This window comes from Meriones unguiculatus, chromosome 21 (assembly GCF_030254825.1).
Source record: "Meriones unguiculatus strain TT.TT164.6M chromosome 21, Bangor_MerUng_6.1, whole genome shotgun sequence".
Taxonomy (NCBI): Eukaryota; Metazoa; Chordata; class Mammalia; order Rodentia; family Muridae; genus Meriones; species Meriones unguiculatus.
The window spans coordinates 58,196,046-58,209,549 of NC_083368.1; the positions used below are offsets into that span (position 1 = coordinate 58,196,046).

Below are 13,504 nucleotides of genomic sequence, written 5' to 3' on the forward strand. Positions count from 1 at the left end.
CATATGCCAGCAAAACACCAATTCACATACAGTAAAAAAAAATAAACCATTTGAAATAAAAAAAAAATCAACAAAAACTCTCAGGGGAGGAGAGATGGCTCAGTGGTTAAGAGCACTGGGGCCCAGCTTCAATTCCCAGCACCACAATTGTTTATAACTCCAAGATCTGACACTCGCACACAGACATACAAGCAGGCAGAACACCAATGCATGTTAAAAAAATCATCTTTACAATCACTAATAACAGGAACTTGAAAAACAATTATCTTCTGGCTTCAAGGAACCCTGTGTGTCATGACGTCAGTTTAGCTGAGGTTCTCCCGACTCTGGACCCTTGTCCTTGATACAATCTTTAAACATGTCACGTTTTACAGGATCACGGCAGGAGGCCCCTGTGCCACACTGCTGCGGGGGAGATCAGAGGACAACCTGCAGCAGTTGGGGCATATCTCCCACCAAGTGGGTCCGGGGCGTGAGCTCAGGCCATCGTGTTCGCAGGCAAGACCCTTTACTGGTTGAGCCATTTTGACAGCCTTGACATGCTTTTCTAAGTCACACTCCCTTCCAAAGACCATTTTTAGGCAACCATTTGCCTTCCCACCGAATTCCCACCCTATGAAATAATCACAACTCTAGAGAGAAGACCAGTGCATAGATGCATTAAGATTTGATTCAACACAATTTAATGGAAAGTGGGAGGCAGCGTTCAAGTGGCCTTCACCCTGGAGGCATTGTGACTGGCCAAGAAGCAGAGAGACCGTCTCCAAGGTTCTCCACAAGTCTTCTCTGCCAGCACCCCAGCTGTGGTGGGAGGTGGAAGCAAACTTGGTCTCCACCTCTGTGCATACTGTGTGCTTGCCCATTTCTCTCAACCCTACTGAATTCAAGGCTTTTTCTCAAAAGGTTCCTTCCCCAAGTGCCCATGATTCCAACTCCTGACAGCCTGATATGGTCACAATGACCGAGTATGCATTTGTAATGAAAAACAGAATTGTCAGAAAACCCAGCAACTCCATCTAGTTTGGTCAATAGTTCCATCAACAAATGTATTTCTTAAGAGCCAGTGAATCCTTCTGAGGGAGCCACTACCTACGCGAGCCATTCTCCTGTCCTTTAGCCCAGACAAGTAAGACAAATGAGAACACACCTCTGCCTCTTACTCCACCTCTCTCTCTCCCTCCCATCTCTTACCCAGTATGTCTTGAGGACACAGTAAAACATACAACAGATAGTGGGTGGTCCAACCCACCAACTCACTCTTCACCCTGCGTGTTCTGATAAGGACCACATCTGACACTTGCCTGCTCTGGCCCTGCTTCCCTCTGCAGCTCTGACTCTTTAACCTTCTCTCTCAGTAAACCACAAGTGCCCCGAAGTGAACCTCTTCATTCCACTGGGACAGTCTGCTACAGGGACTCAGTATATCTCTGAGAATGGAGGACGGTGTAGGGCCATTAGAACCCAATGCACCATCCCCCAAACAGGGATGGTTCTTCTAGGCAGACTCATGGCTTCACCAACCAAGTGCCAACCTCCCTGTGGTACTTACTCCACAGAGCCAGTAACCAGATGGGTATGTTCTATGTTCAAGTCTGTCAATTTTTGTTGTTGTTTCCAATACTTCTGTGGCCAAAATAAACCTGAACTATTAAAAGAGAAAGAGCACAAAGTTCAAGACGACTGACAAGCAATCCTGCAGCAAGGCTTCTGGCAGAGGTTACTAAGAAACATCGTCAACAAAAAGGAAAACACACATTTGGCCAAGGAAGCCCTCTGCTGGCACAATGCTGGGAAACACTCAAAAGGCCGAGTTTGCTTCAGGGTGCCACCACCCTGCAGGGCTGGCAGTGAGAAGTGTGAAGGCTGGAGAAGGCTCCTCTGCTGCCTTCCTCCCATCCCCAGGGCACACAGGACCACAGCAATGGAGAACACCACTGTTCTCTCCTCCCACTTGCCTTACAAATCAACAATTGCCATTTCTTAACTGGATGCCCAGTGCTTTAAATGGCTCACAGCTGTGGTTAATTTTTAAAAGCTGTTCCCCTCACATTCACATTTCAGGTCTCCTATGCAAGTGGATTAAGAACAAAGCCAGTGAAGTAACCACACACACGACACACCTGGCTCTAAGTCCTTATCTGGACATGGGGTCAGAGAGCCAACTGCATCCGCTCTTTAAGCAAATAGTGTGTACATAAACAGGCCAGCACAGTTCTAGAGACTAGAGACACACACTGAAGACACAATCTGCTGAAAGGGGGTAACGTATCTAGGAGAGACAATAAAGGCTCGAGGGAAATTACCAACCACACTAGACGATAGTGACATTTAGAAAAGTAAAGCGGGGCTGGAGAGATGACTCAGAGGTTAAGAGCACTGACTGCTCTTCCAAAGGTCCTGAGTTCAGTTCCCAGCAACCATATCGTGGCTCACAACCATCTATAATGAGATCTGGTTTCCCATTCTGTCGTGCAGGTGTACGTACAGGCAGAACTCTGTATACATAATAATGAATAAATAAATCTAAAAAAAAAAAAAAAAAGTGAAGTGAAGGGGGTGAGTTGGGGGTGGGGTTAGAGCAAGCATTTACACAGTGGTTACAGGACACCTGACTGAGAAGCTGCCATATGACCCTGGGAAAGGTATGAAAAACAGTCATGAGTACATCTTGGGAGAGACATTTCCTGCGAGGGCAAGGATCTCACGAGGAGCCTTTGGCTTTTGCTCCAGTGGTACAGAGAAGAGGTGTTTTGGGAAGGCACCGTGAAGACCTGGCTGCTGTGTAGACAAGAAAGTGAAAGCAGGAGGAAGTGGAAAGACTCCCAGGCCACTTGGAGACATGTGAGGCTGGTCTTCAGAGTAGCCTGGACTCTAAGCCTAAGTGAATGTGCATCTACAGATGGGCTCTTGCTGTGATAGGGAAGAGAGGCCTGGGCTCTCAGACCCTCCTAAGATCTTCTTTATTGCTATGACTTAGCCACCCCCATGGGTGTTCAAGGCTTAGTTCCAACACAGTACTCCTCAGAAGTGGTGGGGCCTATGTCATAGGGGTCTCTCGTGTGCCCATTTTGCTCCACTCTGAGGTCCCCATTCACAGGCCTAATACAATGAGCCAACTGTCTTAACTTATACATCTGAAACTATGAGCCAACATAAACCCATTCTGTTTATTCCTAAGATCATAATCTCAGGTATTTTATTTTAGAGACAGACATATAGATATAGTCAGCTACACAATTCACTAGGTGTGTTTTTGATTAAATTACTATCTTTACAAGAGAAAACTGGGTTTTAATCTAGTACAAAAGTAATCCATTATTACCTCTGACAGTGGAAAAGATCAAACAATAAACAGTTCTCATTAAAAGAGAGAGAGAGAGTAACACGTATTTCTGTACTGGTCACCCCTATGTATAGTATTTTTCGTTTACTCTTTGTCCCTAGCTGAGGAGAAAGGCCCATCTGTCATGTGTCCGTGACAGTTGTAGTGTTTAAAATATGCTCTCCACGAGAAGATCTACATCACAAAAGAAGCTTCCTGGTTTTACAGACTCTGGCCTAAGTAACTATGATAAGGTGAAAATGGACACAGAGAAAGTCTCTAAAAAGCAAGGAAGCTTTTTACTTTGTAGGTGAATGGGGTGGGAAGAGGTCATGCTGTAGAGCCCTGACCACCACCGGGCTGTGGGCCTGGGAGCACCTCTGCTTTGTCCCTCAGCCTTGGAGGCTGCTGTCAGGAGTGCACTCCCAGCATTCCCCTTTCCACCACACCTCAGTTCAGCCTAATGCCACCAGCGGGCGTGAGTGCTCAGCATTTAACTCTCAGGGCTTGTGGGGCCAGGGAGCTGTGCAACCAGGGGTGCTGGCCCAAGGCAAGAGTGAAACCCCGAAAATCTTGACAACGTCAAGAGCAGAACCGCTCCCTCCCCACCCTGGGCTAGCATGTCCCAACTCAGGTAGCCTATGCCACCCACCCGTTATCCTTGAGGTGGTCACTCAGCCTGGCGGCCAGGTCACAGGTGAAACTTAAGGCCATGTCCATCAGCTTATTGGAATTGCTCTTCATTCCAATAAGGCCTTCTCAACACTGTGGCCCCAGTCAATGTACACTCACCCTGAAATCTTCTTTCTACCCACACCCCAAAGGTTTAAATAGCTGTTGTTCCCCCCAATTAAACTGCACTGCACCCACGTGGCCTGGCTACGCTTCAATCCCTCCAGTGCAGCTTGCTGTGTAGCCAGCCTGGATACCCAAAAGAGAAGCAGAAACAGGGCAGCAAGAACCGACAAGCTGTACAGTTGGGGCCTGTGTGAGCACACTCTGACCCATGAAGTTCATATGCAAATAATGTATTAGGATGTTGACATTCCATTTCCAAAGTACTTTACTCATCTTGGTCTTCAAAACCCACTGCATCTATTTCTTAGTGTGCTTCTGAGGATAACAGTGCACTGACAAATACCTCAGTAGATAGAGGCACTGGCTGCCAAGCCTGACAACCGGCCTTCAGCACCTGGGATCCATACAGTGGAAGAGAAAAACCAGCTCCAGGAAGTTGTTCCCTGGCTTGTTTACACATGCACACACGCCCTAGAATTTTTCTTTAGCAAGGACAACGGACATTTTACACAAGTATGTACTTAGATTCACAGAGACTATGGTAGCATGCACAAAGCCTGCACATATTCAAGGCAGATGGGGTCTCAGGGCTGGAAGGAGGAAGTGGACACCGGCTGCCCCCACTAACCAAGAAGCTATCTGCAGCTGATGTCCTGTGCAAAGGGTCTCACTGGGCATGGTAAGCACACTTCAAGGTAGACTCCAGACCAGCAGTAGATGGCCAATACAAAATGAACTCAGGGCATGCTTGTAGGCTTTTTGCATCAAACTGCTGTTTGGACTTTTCTTTCTTTTTCCTTTCTATTGAGTGATTGCTGTATTTTGCTTTAATACTTTGGTTTTTGTTTTGAGATAGGGTCTCTTTATGTAGCCTTGGCTAATCTGGAACTCAACATGGAGATCAGACTGGCCTCAAACTCACAGACCAGATTGGTCTCTTAATCCAGCGATCCAACTAACTGTCTCCTACGTCCTGAGGTTAAAAGGCCTGTGCCACCATGCCTGGCTTTTGGTTTGTATGTTTTGGTTTCTGAGGTTTTTGTTGTTGTCTTGTGTGTGTGGTTTTTTTTAAATTAATTTTTATTTACTTATTTTCTTACATACATTGGTGTTTGACTGCACATATGTCTATGTGAGGGTGTCGGATGCCCTGGAAAAGAGGTTACAGACAGTTGTGAGCTGCCATGTGTGCTGGGACTTGTACTCCAGTCCTCTGACAGAGCAGGCAGTGCTAAGCCATCTCTCCAGCCCTTGTGTGTGTGTCTGTATCTTAGAGAGAAAGAGGTGTGGGGAGGAGCTGGGTGGGTGGGGAGCCTAGGAGAAGTTGGGGGAGGGAAATGCAGTCAGAAAGTACTGTCTGAACAGGACTACTATGAAAAGGTATACACAATCCTCAGGTGACTAAAAGGGAACAGACTCAGTCCGTGTGGCTCTCAGAGCTTAATGTAAAGAGAAGAGGGACCTGGACAAAAACAAAGCAAGCTCTTCCGTGTTAGACAGCGTCGCTCACTCCTCCCTCTCCTGTGTCAGGCAAACGGGTCAGGCAAACGGGCCAGGCTGGAGATCCCTCCCCAAAGGCAATTTCACAACTTTGTGCGTCATAGGCACTATGCCTAGAATGCTTTTCTATTCCAGACCAGCCCTTCAGAATGGAACACTGAGCTACACCCCAGCTGCCTCCAGAGAGGGCAGCCTCCACTCAGCTCAGCACACACAGCACACCCAGACTGCCTCTACTTCTGCCTCATGTTGCCTCTCAGGATGCAAGCACTCAGATCAGGTCCTGGAAAGCGACGCCACGAGCTAGCCTCAGCAATGACCACAGTGATTCACACATCCACGAGCTCACTGGATGACAGAAGTTCCAGTGAAGAAAGGGTGAAGAGCGGTGACCCTGAAGTTGGCACCGAAGTAACAGGTGCACGGCAGCACGCACATGGGTAGTGGGAGGAAGTCGGTCAGAATGTACTTAATTCTGCAGGGAAAGACAGCAGTTCCTATGGGAAGGCTGGCCACTGCCACACGTTCGCAACCTGCCGGTGCAGCTGATTCTTTAGAAGCTGTTCTAGTAACTTGCTCTTAATTAAGGACACATTACTCCATAGTACAATGAAACAATCACTTGTAGTTAGCACGAAGCCTATGAAGAATGTGCCCATAGCAGGTCCCTCACATTAAAACAAGGCTATCATCAAAGCACACACAAGGGTGTCAACCCCCAGAACAGACCTACAACACTTTGCTGTCTTCAAACATTCCAATTCCTCTACCCCAACATGACTTATTGGTTTAAAAAGAGTTTTTTGTTGTTGTTGTTTTTACCATTTTTTCTCTTTTTTCTGAGAATCTAACACTACAGGCTACGAATGGGAATTCTCAAAACATAACAGGTACATGTATATAGCGTGGTCACGTCTACGAAAGGCCATTTTCAACAGCCCATTAAAGAAATCTGGGAACCAAGGTGCCACTGCCAAGAGCTGCAACTGCTACTCACAAGAATTTTTACAACTCAAACCAGCACCAGTCCCACAGGCACCTCAGGCCACACACTTGACACCACCGAGATCAGCGCCTGAGCACCCCTATCCTCCATCCTCCCTGCACTAGCCTCCCACTTGTCAGAGCTCACCTTCCAGGTGGCCGGGTCTTCTAAGCAGCCCCTTCTCCCTCACACCCACACCGCTGCCAACCCAGAATGGTGTCTGGGTAGTGCCTAACAAAGAAGCCACAGCCTCCTCACAGTGGGTGGCAGCTATCTGCATATGCACCTCCAGCCCCCAGAGTCCGGGGACTTTCTCTAGGAGAATAGTTGAGGCCACAGAGCACAGGAATGAAGAACCTTAGCCAGGAGACTGTGTTCTTAAAACAGCTGCAAGGTGTGTATTTTAGAGGCCTCAGATGTCTCCTGACCTATCAATGTACAATCAAATTTTAAACTTGGCACACCTTTTTTCTTTTTAGAGAGAAAAATGTTACTCTTAGATAATGGGAAAGGATAAAAAGTGCAACAACTGACCAAAATAACAGGGACATCTGGAGTTGCTCTCCATCACAGGCTGTTGCCGAGCACACCTAGCTTTCATGCGTGTGTCACACACGCCTCTTCTAACCATTTGTCCTTACATTTGAACAAAACCAGCCCAGAAGGAAAAATGATAAAACTTAAAGTGAATGCCTGCTTCACAATTCCTCACTCTGCCACAGGAAAAAAGCTGCCTCTTTGGGAAAAGATCCCATCCTGCTTCTAACTGTAAGGCAAAGCCCCCATCCTGTGTGTTGACACACACACACACCTGTCACGCTCACCATTCCAGCAACCTCTGGGCAGATGGAAATTGACAGGGAGATCGGTCAATCAAGCCGTAGATCTGGTAAATACTGGGTGAAGCTCAGATCTGGCCTGGGGGCTTCTCGGCTGGCAGAGCTCTCTTCTCACCCCACTCCCTAAGCTGCCACAGACACGAGGGCCCGGCCACACCTGCTCAGGGTACAGAACTGAACTCCGACAACAGGATCCAACAGGACACAGGCAAGGGAGCCAGCAAGCGTACACTGTTTAACCGACTCCCAGGGGCAGGAAGAGGGATGCCTGGTCGACCAAAAAGGGAGTGGGCGAAAGGCTCTGGCTAGAGCCTGTGATGCCTCTGGGCAGACAGGCAAAGAAGTATCTGTTGCTGGCTGAAGGACTGAAATTCCAGAGCCATTTCAACAAAGCTTCGCCAGACTCTGGGATTCAGAAACGCTGAGGAGCACTGCACCAAACCATGGGGTACACGGTTATGTAGCCCACCTGGGCCAAGCAGGAATTTGTATAAGACCAATACCCAGGTACTGAATGAGACCAAACTTTGCAAAACAAACAAAAAACGTGCTGGGAAATATTAGAAATTGTTTTGTAAGATAAAAATATTTGTCTTAAATTGAGAATGAAAGAAATAAAGAACAACTTGGGATGTATCTTCTACATTAACGTACTCCTTTAGAGCCTGCAGCAGCTATGGGTTCAAGTCCCAGTACAATACCGAGAGAAAGAAACAAAGGAGAACAAGGAGAAAGCAGCCGGCCAGGAGCTAGGGAGGCGACAGCAGGGCAGTCTCAGCCAGAACAGAGAGTTCACATGGGCCTGGGCGTGTGCTTGCTTCCATTCCGCCCACCCACGGTTTCTGGGGCAAACAAATTCTTGGCTGAGCAGGTATGTGTGGGAGGCCTGATTACTTTCCAGCATTAGAGCTTTGCCCAGAACTACTTAATCAGGATTTTTTCAAGGTCACATATAAAAAAACCAATGTTACAGCCTTACAAAACAAACAGCTCTGGAGTCCAGGGGCAGGAGGGTAGGCAGCATGAGGAAGGGAAGACCAAATTAGCCATTCTCATGTGATCTAGCTCCCATCCACTCAGAACACAAATACAGACATAAAAAATAGCGCGTTTTGCTACATATGTTCTCGTTCTCTCCCCCCCACCAAGGCTGAATTCAAACCCCTCCCTCATCCTTTGAGATGGGTCACCATCACCACCAATATGGTTCTTGTACAGAGGCATACAGTAAGTGGTGACCTACCCTGGGACACACAGCTGCCCAGTACTTGGCTCTGAGCCCTGTGGGCCATGCTATTCTGACCCTCAATGAGACAAACTTGTAACAAGAGCCCATTTCCAGTTATAACAGAGCTGATTAATTTCTCCCCTGCCATGGTTTTCTTTAAGCAACTTTCTCAGCATCTTATCATCAGAGCTGGTCTCTACCTTCAAGTACAGACAGGGCAGTAACATCCCTGTTGCTTTAAAAAGCTTTGCTTGGGAGGGCTGGAAACACCCCAAGGCTTCACCCACCGTTCACTCTCTCACTGCTGGTTAGAAGGAACTCCAGCCAAAGCTTTGATCCAGTAACAGTAACAGTGTACAGAATTCTCAAAGGGCTTTGCGGTTATTGATTGCAGGGGGAGTTTGTTATCTTTTAAATACACCGTGATAAGAACATCAGGTGGTTTCCAGGCATTCGATTCACCTGTCCAGTTCTAGCTTGTTCCCTGGCAGGTGCCTGGAACTCTCCAGGATCTAACGCAGAAACAGGCACTCTGGATTGCTCATGTGGGCAAACAGAAAAATGAATGAACAAGTGGAAGGCTATTCATCCTCAGAGGCTGAGTTTAGGGCAGACTTATGACGCACATAAAATCAAAGGGGCAGCCAAGTTGGGGACACCTCTCACTCTAAAGGTCTAAATGTGTACAAGAAGAAAGTCAGTTAGGTAATAACTGTACAGATACCTCAGGCATTTCTAAATGGGGAATGGAGAATGGTGAAATAAAGGGGTCTATTAACAACGGACCCTATTTTAAACACACAGCTGATGTACTTAATGAAGGACAGGAACTGAGTTAATGATGTCTTGAGAACTACACTTATTTTCCTACGAAATCATACTCTCTCCAAAGGTATCAGGCCTTAGGATGCCATCTTTTCTCTGTGTCCCCACATCTGGATCTTTGAGTCTACAAAGTCCTTTTTACCTTCTCTTTCGGGAAGCTTTTCCTGACTTTCCAGTAACAAAGAGTCATTTTTCTTGTTTGTAGTCAAAAGTATTTGGTTTGGGGCTAGAGAGATGGCTCACCAGTTATAGCACTGGCTCTGCAAGAGGACCCAGGTTCAAGTCCCAGCACCCAGATGATAGCTCACAATTGTCTGTAACTTTAGTTCCAGGGGAGGCCAAGGAACATCTCCAAGGAATCATTGCTGCTAAACACTTCTGGGAGTTATCTGAGGACCAAATATTTATTCTAGAAATGAGACATTTCCTGTGTGCCTAGGTATGGAAAGGGATGCCAGCAAGTCATTCCTCAGTTGAGTTACAGGGTTATAGCTTGAGAACAAGCACTCCCAACACCTTAGATTGGGTGGATTGGAAACCAAAAGGAAAAACAAAACAAAACAAAAAAACACCGAAAAAAAAAACCTACCTTAGGCATACATTTGAAACAAACAAAACCCTGTTACTATTTTAGACAATTATTTGTAAGGAAAGCTTTTAAAATGTTACACACATAAAGCAGAGTGTGCAACTTTGCTCAACACTGGCTGGTGTAAACATGGTTATCACACATAGTCGTGACTCTCTATTTGGAGGAGGAGAGCAGGTCACCCAGCATGCATGATAATCTGGGCTGGCATGATAATCAGCCCTTGCATCATAAAATAATGTCTACTTCTTTGTCTAGTTATTATGACCCTACAGTAAATAACCGCAGCAAAGGTAAACAAAACTAAATCTCTGCTATAAAATATCGCTTTCTTTAGGGTTCACCGCCTACTGAAAAGCTTGAAAACTTCTCTCAGTGCTTCCCAAATCTAGGCCTAAACGCTGTCTGCTGGGGACCCAGGCAGGTAAATACAACTGTTTACATGGAAAAAAATACTGCTTTGCAGCCCAGTTCCTCAGGGATTCCCTTCAGATAAACATTTAAGAGTCACCCAAGGTGAAGTAGAGTATTCAAACACACACTCAGCTGGTCCCCATGTGATGTCCAAGGCTCACGTGGATTAAACTGAAAATGCTTAGCGGTCACCTAGACTCTGAATTTTTCTAGTGTGAGAAGCTCATACTAGAAAAGCAAGATGAATCGCCCTTACCAACCTTTCCCCTTTTCCAGCAAGTGTGTGGCCTGCTGACGGGTCCTTTAATGAGTTAGTTCACGTCCATCCTTCAAGGAGATGAAGATGAGCAAAGCCAACAAAACAGAAGCATGTTCCTAGTACAAAACTGACATCCCTCGACTCCAGCACTCACCAGTCAGTTTGCATGCTGAAACCAAGCTTCTCCTCGCAGAATTCCTAAAACTCAGCTGCCCTATCAAAAAGACAAAGCAAACTTGTAGCTAGGCAGCTCTGACCTCTTAACCATCTCAGTCTATGTGCTGGACATTAGTGATGCCATCTTTGGTCTTTTCTCCTTAGGCAGTGCGTTACTGGAACCACTACAGACAGTCAAGTGTCCAGGGGAAGAGGTACTTGGCTGATTCCCAGCCGATTCACAGAACCATGATCAATTAGTGACTGAAATCTACCAAATGATGGGATTCTACGTCACACGGTGTAGAGACTCTAATGTGAAGAAAGCATCGGTTTATACACGGGTACACAAACCTAGTTTACAATGTGCAATAGAAGCCTGAACCTTCTTTTGGTTCCGGCCTACAAAACACAAGTCATACTTTTTATTAGCCTGATGAAAACAAACAACTTTTCTTCATTATAAAGGGGGGGCGGAATGAAATATCACTAAGGCAAACACCTCCATAGGCCTGCAATGGGAATCAAGAGGTTTGGTTTTGTTTTTTGAGACAGGATTTCTTTGTGTAGCCTTGACTATCCTGAACTCACTTTGTAGACCATGCTGGCCTCAAACTCCACCTACCTCTGCCTCCATGAGTGTTGGGATTACAGGCTTGTGCACCATAGCACCTGGCTGGAATCAAGTATAGAGAAATGTCTTGTGTGGTTTATGGATGTAGCAGCTGTCAATAAAAATCTGATTGACCAATTAGCTGGGCAGAGGGCGAGAGAGAAGTGGAAAGCAGGACTTCCTGAGAGAGGGGGGGATTCTGGGAAAAAGGAGGAAGGGCTTTTCCATAGGAGACACAGAGGGAGAAAGATGTGATTATGGGCCTGGGAGGATAGCTGGACAAGTGGCTGGATTAGGCAAGGTGGGTGAGTTTAGATAAGCTAATTGAAAGCCTGCACAGCTAAGGCCTAAGCTTTAAAATTTTTAAAAGGTCTTGGTATCTTTATTTTTAATGGTCTAAAGGTAGCCTGGGGCTTAGTCTTTGCTCGCCAGGAGACATAAGCTGGTCTTCAACAATCGAGAGTCTTTACACCAGGAAGCAGACAAGTAGTCAGCCCCAGGGAAGCCACCCTTTGTGTCTAGAGAATATCAATGAAACCTTGTTTCTGGAAGGCAGCCATACTCATCACTATAGCACCAACCCAGACATCCTGTTTCTGTAAGACATGGCTTATGTTTGCATGGGGCTCGCCCCAAGATGCCATTATGAAATGGGAAGCTTGGTCCTAGTACGGTGACATGGGAAGGTGGTGGTATCCTTTAATAGATAAAATCTAACTTGGGCAGTTACCCTGGGAAAGACCTAAGGACTTCTCCAGAGACCAAGACAGTTAGAAGAGCAAGACTGGCCCTACCCCAGACTCTCATTGGCCATGAGATCTGCGCCTCACAGGATCTTCTCTTCTGTAACACACTCACCACCAGTCTCCGAGAGCCCCGCTCTGAATAGGAACGGCCCCCACAGGTCACAGGGAGTAGCACTGTTTGTAGGTGTGGCCTTGTTGCTGTGGGGCGAGCTTTGAGGCCTCCTATGTTGAGGCTCTGCCAGGTGTGGAACCAGGTCACCTCCTTGTTGCTTGGGGATCAAGAACTCAGCTCCTTCTCCAGCTCCTCATGGATTAAACCTCTAAAACTGTTAGCCAGGCCCAATTAAAAGCTGTCATTTGCCTTGGTCATGGTGTCTGTTCACAGAACAAAACCTAAAACAGAAGTTGGTACCAGGGACTGTGGTACTGATGCCTGACCATACTTCTGTTTGGAGCAATGTGGATTTGAGGTTTGAAGAGGTGGTTAGTGGCCATACTAGCAGAAATATGGAAGACATGTGCTGAACATGATTTAACTGTGCGGGCCTGGCTCAAAAAGTTTCAAAGGAGAATTTTATAGTATGTTGCCGAGAGATCATTCTTTCGATATTTTGATAGAGAACGTGACTGCTTGTGCACAGACTCTGCCGTAGGCCAAAGTGAAGAGATTTAGATTAACTGAACTTGCAAACTTAATCTCAAAACACCTAACATAGACTCTGTCCTGTGGTTCACTCTAGAAAGGGTGTTTTTATGTGAAACTGTAGTAAGCTTGGAAAGGAAAAACAGAAAAAGTATGGTTCAGGCTGGAGAGGTGGCTCAGAGGTTAGGAGCACTGGCTGCTCTTCCAGAGCTTGTGAGTTCAATTTCCCAACAACCACAAGGCGGCTCACAACTATCTATAATGAAATCTGGTGCCCTCTTCTGGTGTGCAAGCACACATGTAGGCAGAACACCGTATACAGGCTGAATAAATAAATCTTAAAAAAAAAAAGAAAATGTATGGTGCAAGGACTAGAGGGACTAAGCTTCCATTTGGTGAAAAGAAATTAAAGAAAAGCTTCGGTCTGGGCGTGGTGGTACATGTCTTTAATCCACACTCAGGAGACAGAGGCAGCAGATCTAGAGCTCAAGACCAGCCTAGTCTACAGAGCAAGTTCCCAAAGGGCCAAGCTTAGGCAGTGAAACAAAACCATGGGAAATGAAAAGCTGGGGATGATGTAATGGAAT

The 13,504-nt window shown here is 46.4% G+C and overlaps 1 long non-coding RNA gene across 2 annotated transcripts in view; it reads right to left on the bottom strand.

The window, feature by feature from the left end:
* Nucleotides 1-13,504, bottom strand: part of LOC132649748 (uncharacterized) — a 120,012-nt gene that overhangs the window by 51,971 nt on the left and 54,537 nt on the right. The window lies entirely within an intron of this gene.